Here is an 11,221-nt window from a genome sequence, read left to right as displayed (position 1 = left end):
GTTGCCTTTTACCTTTAGCATTCTGCCAAAGTTTGGTCATTCATAGAGAGATCCTTTTGCTGCATTGAACCCACTCAGGCATTGATGAGATCATTTTAGTCTCATAACCTCACCTTAGCCAAACTATGTTTGTTTAAACAATGCATCATTTGATCCACTTGGTAAAAAGCTTAATGAATGTGAAAGAGTTGAGAGAGAGAAGAACTTGTGGAGATTCCTTGTTGAGTTGATATATATCTGAGTATGGCTTTGCATTGCATAATTGAGCATGAACTTGAATTCGCATTGTGATCACTTCTCTCAAAAAGGAAATATGAACTCCCAATGCATTCAACCTCTCTCTCTCTCATTTGTTCTTTTTGCTTCAGGACAAGCAAAGGATAAGTGTGGGGGAGTTGATATGTTCATAATTTGCATCATTTAGGTTGCATATTTCATTCCAAATCATGTTTTATTTCATGCATTTTAGGTCCTTAGGGTTTGTTTTAGAACTTAGGAGATGCATTAGGTCCCAATGAGTCTTCGCATGTTTTGAGTGTTTATCAGGTGTATTTGGAGCTATTTGGAGCTGAAAAGATGAATCCAGGAAGTGGAATGGTGATCAAGGCTTGAAAAATGGTGAAATTAGGTTTTTGGAGGTTCTCGGCCATTCTCGCGCACCAGGAAGGTTTTTCTCGGCCATTCTCACGTACCGCGGGTGGATTTTGTCGGCCAAAACGCATACCGGCCAATGGATTTCTCGGCCAAAATCTCCGGGTGCAGACACGTTTCCGAAATCGCCTGTCCGGGGAACCTTCCGGTCTGATTCAGTTGTCGGGTGCTTCATCACAGTTGGAGAGGATTGGATCACGGTTCCAGAGCAAGTGGAATCATGGAATTCAGACGCGTGAGCAGAAAGTTAAGCTCGTCGGAAGAAACTCCTGTCTCGCTGCCGTTTTGGACGAACCCGATAAGCTCCGAAGAATGCGAAGGACGGTGCACTTCCGTGCCGATTCGTATTCCGGCGCCTTCATCAGAACCAGATATATTTGAGTTCTCTTTCCAGAACGTCCTCGATCATTCAATTCGGAGCTATGATCAGGAAGATACGGTCTCCGGAATGGACACCTGTCTAAACGCCTCTCTCTGATCGTGTAAATGCACTGCGAAGATGAGCCTTCCAGGAAGCCTCCCACTTCCCAAGAACCGAAGCTTCCTTCACCAAAGTTGAAGGTATATGAGTCCTCTATCCTTTGAAACCGGAAGCACACAATTCGGACTAGTATCGTAGAAGTTACACTCTCCGGAATGCGAAGTGGTCCAAACAGCCCTGAATGATGCGAGCTAAGTGAAACATGCCGCGATGGAATGCCACGGTCCACACTTGGCCGTGGCACTTATTTGCAATCCTTTGGCGTTTGACACAATCTGAATACCACGGTCTACACTTGACCGTGGCAAAGTAACATTTGGCCGGGAAGAACTTTACAAGCATTCGGCACTTGACACGGTTTCTATGCCACGGTCTAGGACTTGACCATGGCAACTTTTACACACCTTCGGCTTTCGACACGACCACTTGCCACGGGGCTTGACCAAGAGCTACTAGACCGTGTCAATCCAAGAAGTTCATCACCCAAACCCAGAAAAGAAGAGACACGGCCACTAGACATGGTGTAAATCAAGTCAAGGCAACCTTGATCATGAAGAATCTGTCCATGAACTTTGACACTATCAGTTTGCCACAGTCAGTTTGCCACGGTCTGTCCAAGCATCATCTGACCGTGGCAAACCACACCACTATCCATCAAACCCGGGTCAGGACCCAGTTTGTCCTGGGCTGACCCGGTCCGCAAGAGACACTATTTCTCCACCCACAAGGTGTTTGATGAAATGCCTGAATGAGCTAACTTAAGGGTTTATGTTTTAAATGCCATGGGAATGTTTGTTTAAAGCATAAATGACATATTAGAACTGTTTATTAATGCATATTGATCATCATTACCACTAATGAGAGTTAGGTTTGAATGCTGATTAGTATAGTGATCATTGTCTTGGGAAAGAAATGGTCTTGCTTTGAGTTATAAGTTGATTGGAATTTGAGATCATGTGATGCTTGCTTTATATTTCTGTATAAGATTCAGTCTTTCTTAGCTCTTATTTTGATGCACAAAGAGGCTGTTTGGTCATGTTAGACTTGGAACCTTATGCTTGTTAATTGCTTATTCACTAATGGGAATTAGTCTTGGTTAAGTAATTTGCAAAGAGATTTCTGTCATGAGAATGAATTAATCTGCTTTAGAAGTCTAGACTAAAGAATTGCAAGTGTTGCATTGTTTTCTTAGCATCATGAGTTAAGCATTGAAAGCACCCTGATCAATGATCACATCTAGAGGTTTAGCTTTCTCTTTATTTGAATTTGAGTGTTTGTTTAGTTTCTCTTGCTTGTTTAATTCTTAATTACTGCTTGCTCTTGTTTGCTTTATGTTTTTAGATCACCTTGTTACCAACTCATCTGTTTAGTTAGACTTGGATTAAGAATTGATCCTCATAGTCTTAGTGTCTAGAATCTCTCCATTTGGATTGATACCTCAAGTGCTACAATGACATGAATAGTTGAGGAATTGATCAAGGATTGAAAAATTCCTACTATCACACCCTCCAGATCTTCAGGTAACCCTTAAGCACTTTAAGCCCTACCCCCAAAAATAATCCTTTTTGACACCTAGCCTAGATCGCCTTGCCTAGATTTTCTTTGATGAGAACCACCGAGATTTTTTAATGAATGTTAAGAGCTAGTTGACTAGAAGTTAGATCTTAGTGCATAGATTTCTGCATGACGGTTTAACGGACTAGTTATGCCTGTATTGCTAGTGAGAATTTTCTAGGCTATTCCCGATTGATGCATACTGATTGATATTGGTCTAGAAGTTTGGTCTCTGAGATTTTGTTTAGTTCCTGCGTTTTAAACCTCTCGCCAAGATTTAGCCTTTGTTTTGTTTCAGGACAAACAAAAGACTAAGTCTGGGGGAGTTGATAACACCGGATTTTGACCATTTTTATGGATCACTTTAATATTTTTTACAGGTGTTTTTACTCCATTTTCAAAGGTTTTCAAAGGATTTCTATGTTTCCGGATTTTAAAAGCCTTTTCAGGTAATTTGGGATAAAGAGACACAAAATGGAACAAAAAAGACTCTTTTGGATAAATGCAGACCGTCAGAACTCTCATGGAGAGACGAAGACCTTCTCACCGTCTGATCACCGTCAAAATTGGACAACTTATAGAAGAATCAACCAGCTTTCAAATGCACTTGGTTTGGAGACATTCCAACGGTTGGATCTCAAGATATTCCATTAGCCCCGGAGCCACTCGAAGTCGGCCAGCAACTTACGCGACCGCCGCCAACAAGCTATTTGCCGCGGTCAGAAGCTTCCCGACCGCGGCCAACAAGCCAATCCCAGCGGTCACAACACTCCCGACCACGGCAATCAAGCTCCGACTTAAAGCCCATGTATCTGAAGCCCAAAGTCATTCTCAGCCTCAATTCCGGAACCCTAGAGACCATGGAGTATTGGAGACTATAAATACATGTCATTTAGGTCGTTTTTAGGGAGAACAATTCATACTTTATAGAAACCATTTTCCTTTAGCCGTTTTTATGAGATTTTTGTAGAAGATTGTTCAAGTCCGAGTTCTTCAATAGAGAAGCTTTCTTTATCTCTTTTCTTTACTGTTTTTCATTACTTTTATTAAAACCAATGATGATGTCGAACTCAGCCATGTCTGAGTAGATCCTGAGTTGGGCTTAGGGTTCCCGAAAGGGGCTCTCATAATCGATTAAAACATCTAGGTTTATAGATCTGGGATTTCGACCTGTTCTCTGTTTATTCTTGTTCTTATTGCATGTATGCTTGATTGATCACCTAGTATCTGATCTAGATAGTTAGTGTTGCGAAATTTTTCATTAAGTATCAGCCCTAGAATGAAACAGGCGATTTTTCTGTAGGAGTGGAAACCTACCTGCGGCGAGATCGTGAGTATTGACGAGTCTTGTGCAGCTCTTGCGTTCTCTCCCTTCCAGGGCCAGAGTGGAAACCTACTGGTCAGGGTTGCGAGAAACAGTTGGTTATGATCACGATAGTGACGTAGTCATACCGCCGTACTCTAGCTCTAGAACCCATATATCGTTATCTGTCAATCCCAATCTATCTACCTTAATGTTAAAACCGATTATGATCCCTTAGAGTTCCCAAAAGCTCAGCGTGTTTAGCCATAGTTTACAACTCCATCGATTTTTATTTGCTTTCTTAGACCTGCATTTCAATTCCCTTAGTTCGATATTTTACTTGCTTTATTACCTTTCATGCGATATTTTACTTGCCTTATTAGTTTTTCATTCGATATTTTACTTATTCCATTTGCATTTCATTCGATTTTCTTTACTTGCTTTTTAGGATAGATTTATTTGCTTCCTTTTGCTTTAGTTTAATTCGAAAAAAAAACAACCAACTTCTAAAACCAATTTAGTGTAGACATAAAGTTAAAAACCGTAGAAGAATTCCAGACACACAAATCTCTGTGGATTCGATTCCTAAATACTACAACTGATTAGATGTGCACTTGCGGCTTTCATTTGTTTTGTTAAGGGTAAAACTTGTTCCCTCATGCAGTTGACACGACATCAGAAATAAGAAGAAGAAATTGGTTTAAGTTTGAAAATTCTCGGATTATTTTGGTTAAAAACCGGTTTACTATAGGTTATATCTGGTTTAGGTTTGGTTAGAAAATAGTAAACCAACTAAAACCATTGTTTATGGGATTTGTGGTTTCTAACTTTGATTTTGTGGGGAATTATGTTTTGAAGTTTTAAATTCGGGGGATTTAGATCTTAAACTTTGATTTCGTGTGGATCTGAAACAAGGTCATAGTTTGGTGGGGATCTGATGCTATATGATAGCTCTTGTGGGGAAATAGATCGTCAATCCTTTTTATATGTATGTTTAGGCATGTTCGTTTTAGGAATTAAGACGGGATATCGTGGAAGGAGGATTAGTAAACTTCACCGGGTATTGAAAATCATTATCCAGTTATGAGGTAACTCTGAAAACCGAAACATAAAAGTTATACGTGAGAGAAGATCGATATTGGTCCTGCAGCCCCACCTGCTCTAAGGTTATTCCTTGGCTTTAAATTTTATTTATGTAACCACTCAAGCCTTGAGAACATAATTAGTCAACTGAGTTAATATCAATCAGCTGCCATTGCACAATCTCTACAAGAAAAATAGGCATTCTTAGCACACGAAAACAGTTTTATTGGGGTATGATAGCGGTTTCATGAACGCTAGGACAGCGGCAGTTATAATAGCCTCACCCCCATACAATAGCGGTTTGACGTGTGCTATTATATGTTTTTCTGTTATAGCGCTAATCGAATACTTAAACATATTTTCTTGTAAGACATGTTTAATGATATTTTATATTATGTTGTAGCACTTTTTACGTGCTACATTACAAAATGATGATTTTCTATATTAATTCAGTATATTTGGCCCCTATTTTGCAGCATATAATAATTTAGATTTTCAATATATACAGAACTTGTTTTAAGAAAAATGTTTCTTCCCATAAATCATCAAAAGACAAATAACTATAACTTTACATAAATAATTCGACTACATGGAAATTCTTACAAAAATCAAAATCAAAATCAAAAGATCATCAAAAAGCTACTTGCCTACTTTCCTTCACCAAAATCAACTTTCATCATGTTGACTTCAGTTGCAATCTTGGCTAGGTAATTTCCCAAGAGCTTTGTTATGCTTGGTTTTTCCTGTACTTTTCTGTTTTTGATGCTCCCCACACTCTGTGTTTGATAAGACAAGGTAAGCCTTGTTGGAGGTGAAAACCGCACCCCGGTTTTCTCCGGTACAAACTGAGATCGGCGAACCGTAAGCCCGGTTTACGAAGGGATGTACCGAGAGAAGATGGGCCGAGCGAAGATGGGCCGAAGATAGCCCATTAGACCGAGGTCGGTGGGAAACCTCTCAAAGGTCAGAAGGTTTCCTCGAGCTCGGCCGAAACAGGAAAGTTTCCTGAAGGAAAAAGGAAACTTTGGAGAGAAAAGGAAACTCCTCTCGATCCCATATCGTCTAAGGCGTGCTTGAAGACCGACTTATGAGATATATATAAAGGGAGACGAATCGACATCAGAGAACACAAGTTATTCCCAAGAAGACTTAAAGACTGAGAACTCGTTACGATAGCTTCTTAGTCGCATTTAGTTCGTTATTGCCTATTGAAATAACCGAACTCAGTTGTATTTCACTCGATTCAATCTAATAAAGCCGAGCTTCCGATCCAAATTACTGTTTTGTCCCTTGTCGATATTCACATATCAACAATTGGCGCGCCAGGAAGGGGGCTTTAAACAGATATCTCAGATTTTTGATCGGACTTCGGAAAGATTGAATCAGCGATGGCAGACCAATCCGACGTTCACGAAGAAGAAAACCCTCTCAGGGAAAATAACAACAACGCCCAAACAGGACAAACGGGAGGAACTCCTGGAGAAAACACCGGAACTGCTGCCGAGCAAACTCCCGCAGCCGTAACCGACCTGTTACTCCAAATGTTCACTGCTCAGTTCGAAGCCATCAACAAAAGGAGCGAGGAACGTTTCAGTCAGATGGCGGCACAGATCGCCGAACTCAGTCAGACACGAACTCCTCTCCGAGTTCGGAACATCATTGACGATCTCAATGCCGACGGAGATCCAACCGGAACTATGAGGTCTGCCGCAGTCGGGTCAGCAAACCCACCAGCACCGGATTCAAGCCGAGACGCCGAGTTCGAAGCGATGAAAGCACAGCTTCGCGATATCACCTCAAAAATACATCAAGCCACAAGCGCGGCTCCGGAGATCGAGCGCGTCATTCAGGAAACACAGAAGACTCCTTTTACATCGCGTATCGCAGGGACGCCGGTCAAGCACATGGAGAAACTGAAGATGAAAATCTACGAGGGCAACTCTGACCCTCGACACTTCCTGACATCGTTCGGCATCTGCATGAACCGATACCAGTTTAAGTCTGCCGAAGAAAGAGACGCGGTTCAATGCCAACTATTTGTGGAAAGTCTTGGAGGAGTAGCTCTCGACTGGTTCTCACGGCTCGAAGCCAATTCAATCGACAGCTACAAAGAGTTAACGACAGCCTTCGTCAAGCACTTCTCCATGTTCATTGGACAGAATACCAAGAATTCCGAGCTCTGGCAGATAGCTCAAGGACCAAGCGAGAGCCTTCGCGACTTCATCCAGCGCTTCAAGGAAATCGTCGCCAACTGCACGATTAGCGACGAAGCCGCTCTCTTATGCCTTCAGAAAGGAGCTCGGATAAAGACCAGTTTCCGAAGCGCGATCACGCACAACCCACCGCAGACGTTAGAAGATGCATTACACCGAGCTAATACTTACATTGCTGAAGAAGAAGAAGCTGCGTACGAGCAAAGTCACTCAACAAAACAACCCGAACGTCTGAAACCCGCGACTAACGAGCCGCAGTCGGGATACGGTCGAGGATACGAGAACCGCAAGAAACTCTATGCTAACGCAATCCAACAACTAAGCAAGCAGTGGAATAATAAATGGGTCCGCGGTGAAGAAGACCAAGACGAGTCGTTATTCTGCGAATTCCATAACCGTAGGGGCCACAGCACCGAAGAATGCAGGCATTTGCGAGAATATCTACTCGGCCTGTATCGCAAGGAGCGGTGGGCAACTCTCGATGCCCCGACCGAACAACGAACATCTCGAGAAAGCACTTGCCAAAGATCCACCAACTCCACCGGCTTTACCGACACTACCACCACCGCCACCGAATCCGCCTGCGTTGCCCGAGCAACAGAAACGGAATCGCGATGATCGAGCTCCGGAGAATCGTGCTCCTAAGGTGCGAAAACGTATCAACATGATAATGGGGGCCATCGAAGCTTGCAGTTATTCCGTTCGTGCCATCAAAGAATACAGCAAACAAGCCGCTAGCACACCAAAAACCCCACAGGATCCTCCGAAGGGAGCGCCCTTGGTCTTTACCGAGGCTGACACAATCGGAATTCACAAACCGCATAATGACGCTCTCGTTGTCGATCTGCTCCTCGACGACGTCGAAGTTAGCCGCATTCTGATCGATACTGGCAGTTCGGTCAACGTTATCTTCAAGGAAGCACTTGACCAGCTTGAGTTGGCGTCAGATAGGATTGATCCGTTCATCGAGCCACTTACCGGATTTGATGGAGAGCGTTGTATGACGATCGGCACTGTCAAAATCCCAATCTACGTCGGCGGAATCGCAAAGATGATCCAGTTCCTTATCCTCGACAAACCGGCGATCTACAACGCTATTCTCGGTACGCCATGGCTGCACGCAATGAAAGCGGTCGCTTCGACGTACCATCAATGCTTGAAGTTCCCAACCCCCGACGGTGTGTACACACTCCGTGGAGACCAAGCCGTTGCTCGATCGTGCTACATAAATGAGTGCAGACTTCACTCGGCCAACCAAGCTTGCATCATTAATTCGTTCGGACCAACTGACAAGCTCATCGTCCAAAAGACAAAGCATAAGCAGGAATCAATCGTTCAAGTTAGCATTGACGAACTCAGGCCAGAGCGTCAAGTTGGAATTGGTGCCGAGCTCGACCCAATCATCCGTGAACCACTCATTCGTTTCCTGAAACAGCATACATCAACCTTCGCTTGGTCGGTAGAAGACATGCCCGGGATTGACCCGCAGATCGCGTGCCACGAGCTCAATATCGATCCGACATACAAGCCTATCAAACAGAAACGCCGAAAGCTCGGGCCAGAGAAAGCGCAAGCCGTGAATGACGAGGTCGAGCGCTTACTCAAAGCTGGATCTATCACCGAAGTTAAGTATCCAGATTGGTTGGCAAACCCTGTGGTCGTGAAAAAGAAGAATGGTAAATGGAGAATTTGCGTCGACTTCACCGACCTCAATAAAGCGTGTCCGAAAGATAGCTTTCCGTTACCTCATATCGATCGCGTTGTGGAAGCAACTGCCGGAAACGAACTACTCTCATTCATGGATGCGTTCTCCGGATACAATCAGATTCTCATGCATCCGCAGGACCGAGAGAAGACATCCTTCATCACGGACCGTGGCATCTATTGCTACAAGGTCATGCCATTCGGCCTGAAGAATGCTGGAGCAACGTACCAACGACTGGTAAACCGGATGTTCGCGAGCCAGCTCGGACGAACTATGGAAGTCTACATCGACGATATGCTCGTGAAGTCACTCATCGCTTCCGAGCACGTCGGCCATCTTCGCACATGCTTTGATATCTTAAATCAATATGGTATGAAGCTTAACCCAACTAAGTGTACGTTCGGCGTAACATCTGGAGAATTCCTCGGATATATCGTCACACGGCGAGGCATCGAAGCTAATCTGAAGCAGATCGCCGCTATTCTCGAGCTCCCCTCGCCGACAACCAAACGCGAAGTTCAGCGACTTACCGGACGTATTGCAGCGCTTAACAGATTCATATCTAGATCAACGGACAAGTGCTTGCCCTTTTACCAACTTCTCCGCGGTAACAAGCACCTCGAATGGAACGAGAAGTGTGAAGAAGCCTTCGCCGAGCTAAAGGAATATCTGTCCACTCCGCCAGTCCTGTCCAAACCAGAAACCGGCGAGACACTTTATCTTTACATCGCGATTTCGGAGTTCGCAGTTAGCAGCGTTCTTGTTCGAGAAGATCGCGGCGAACAAAAACCAATTTTCTACACGAGCAAGTCCCTCGACGGATCGGAGTATCGTTATCCGACTTTGGAGAAGTTCGCCTTCGCCGTGGTTATTTCTGCACGGAAACTGCGCCCGTACTTCCAGTCTCATGCAATCGTGGTCTTGACCGATCACCCTCTTCGCACTTTCCTTCACAGCCCAAGTCAGTCCGGACGACTCGCTAAGTGGGCTATCGAACTTAGTGAATATGACATCGAATACCGGAACAGAACGGCAACGAAGTCTCAGGTCCTAGCAGATTTCTTGGTCGAACTCCCACCGGAGCTTGTCGAAGACAATCCGGTCGTACAACCTTGGATTCTTCACGCCGATGGTTCATCGTCCCATAAAGGATCCGGAGTTGGAATACGTCTCAAGTCACCCGAAGGAGAAGTAATTGAGCAGTCATTTCGGCTCGGCTTCCCAGCATCCAACAACGAAGCCGAGTACGAAGCATTGATTGCCGGACTACGACTCGCTAAAGGTATCGGCGCCGAGCATGTACACGCCTATTGCGATTCTCAACTCGTAGCCAACCAGTTTCACGGCAAATACGAGGCCAAGAACAACCGCATAGACGCATATCTCAAAATTCTTAAGGATATTGCTTCCGAGTTCTCCACCTTCGAGCTTACGAAGATACCTCGAGACGAGAATGCAACCGCCGACGCCTTAGCCGCACGCGCGACTAATTCCGATCCTGATCTTCGGCGAACTATCCCGATTGCAGCAATCGAGCGACCAAGTATCGAGCACGATCCGAACTGCAATATCATTACAAGACGGCGTGACTACGAAGCCCAGCCAAACCGTGCTCCACCCCTCACCCGAAAGACGAAACCTAAAGAGGTCATCCCCGATCGCGAAAACGATACAGACGAGCTTAACGATAACGAGCCCGAATCCGAGGACGAGTCCGAAGGCCAGCACGTCCCCATCAATATCGAAGCCGGAGAAGAAGACGAACCCGAGGATTGGTCCTTAGAAATCGTGGGATACATAGGAGATGGAACGGTTCCCGCAGATAAATGGGCAGCTCGACGCCTTAAGGCTCGCGCAGCCCGGTATGTGGTCATTAAAGGTACTCTTCTCAGATGGGACGCTTCTGGTGTACTTTTGACTTGTGTTCACGGCAACGACGTCGCGGAAGTAATGCAAAAGATTCACGAAGGAGAAGGAGGAAATCATTCCGGAGCTCGGTCCTTGGCATTTAAGATCAAGAAAGCCGGCTATTACTGGCCTACTATGCTCTCTGATTGCGAGAAGTACACGGCACGTTGCGAGAAGTGCCAACGTCATGGTCCGATGATAAATCTTCCTACCGAGCTCCTGATGACCTCGACTGCACCATATCCTTTCATGCGCTGGGCAATGGACATCATCGGCCCTTTTCGCCGATCTATGACCCAGAAGCAGTACGTCCTCGTCGTCAC

The sequence above is a fragment of the Eutrema salsugineum genome, unplaced genomic scaffold, assembly GCF_000478725.1.
Source record: "Eutrema salsugineum unplaced genomic scaffold, Eutsalg1_0 scaffold_14, whole genome shotgun sequence".
Lineage (NCBI taxonomy): Eukaryota > Viridiplantae > Streptophyta > Magnoliopsida > Brassicales > Brassicaceae > Eutrema > Eutrema salsugineum.
Note: the sequence above shows the minus strand (reverse complement) of the source record.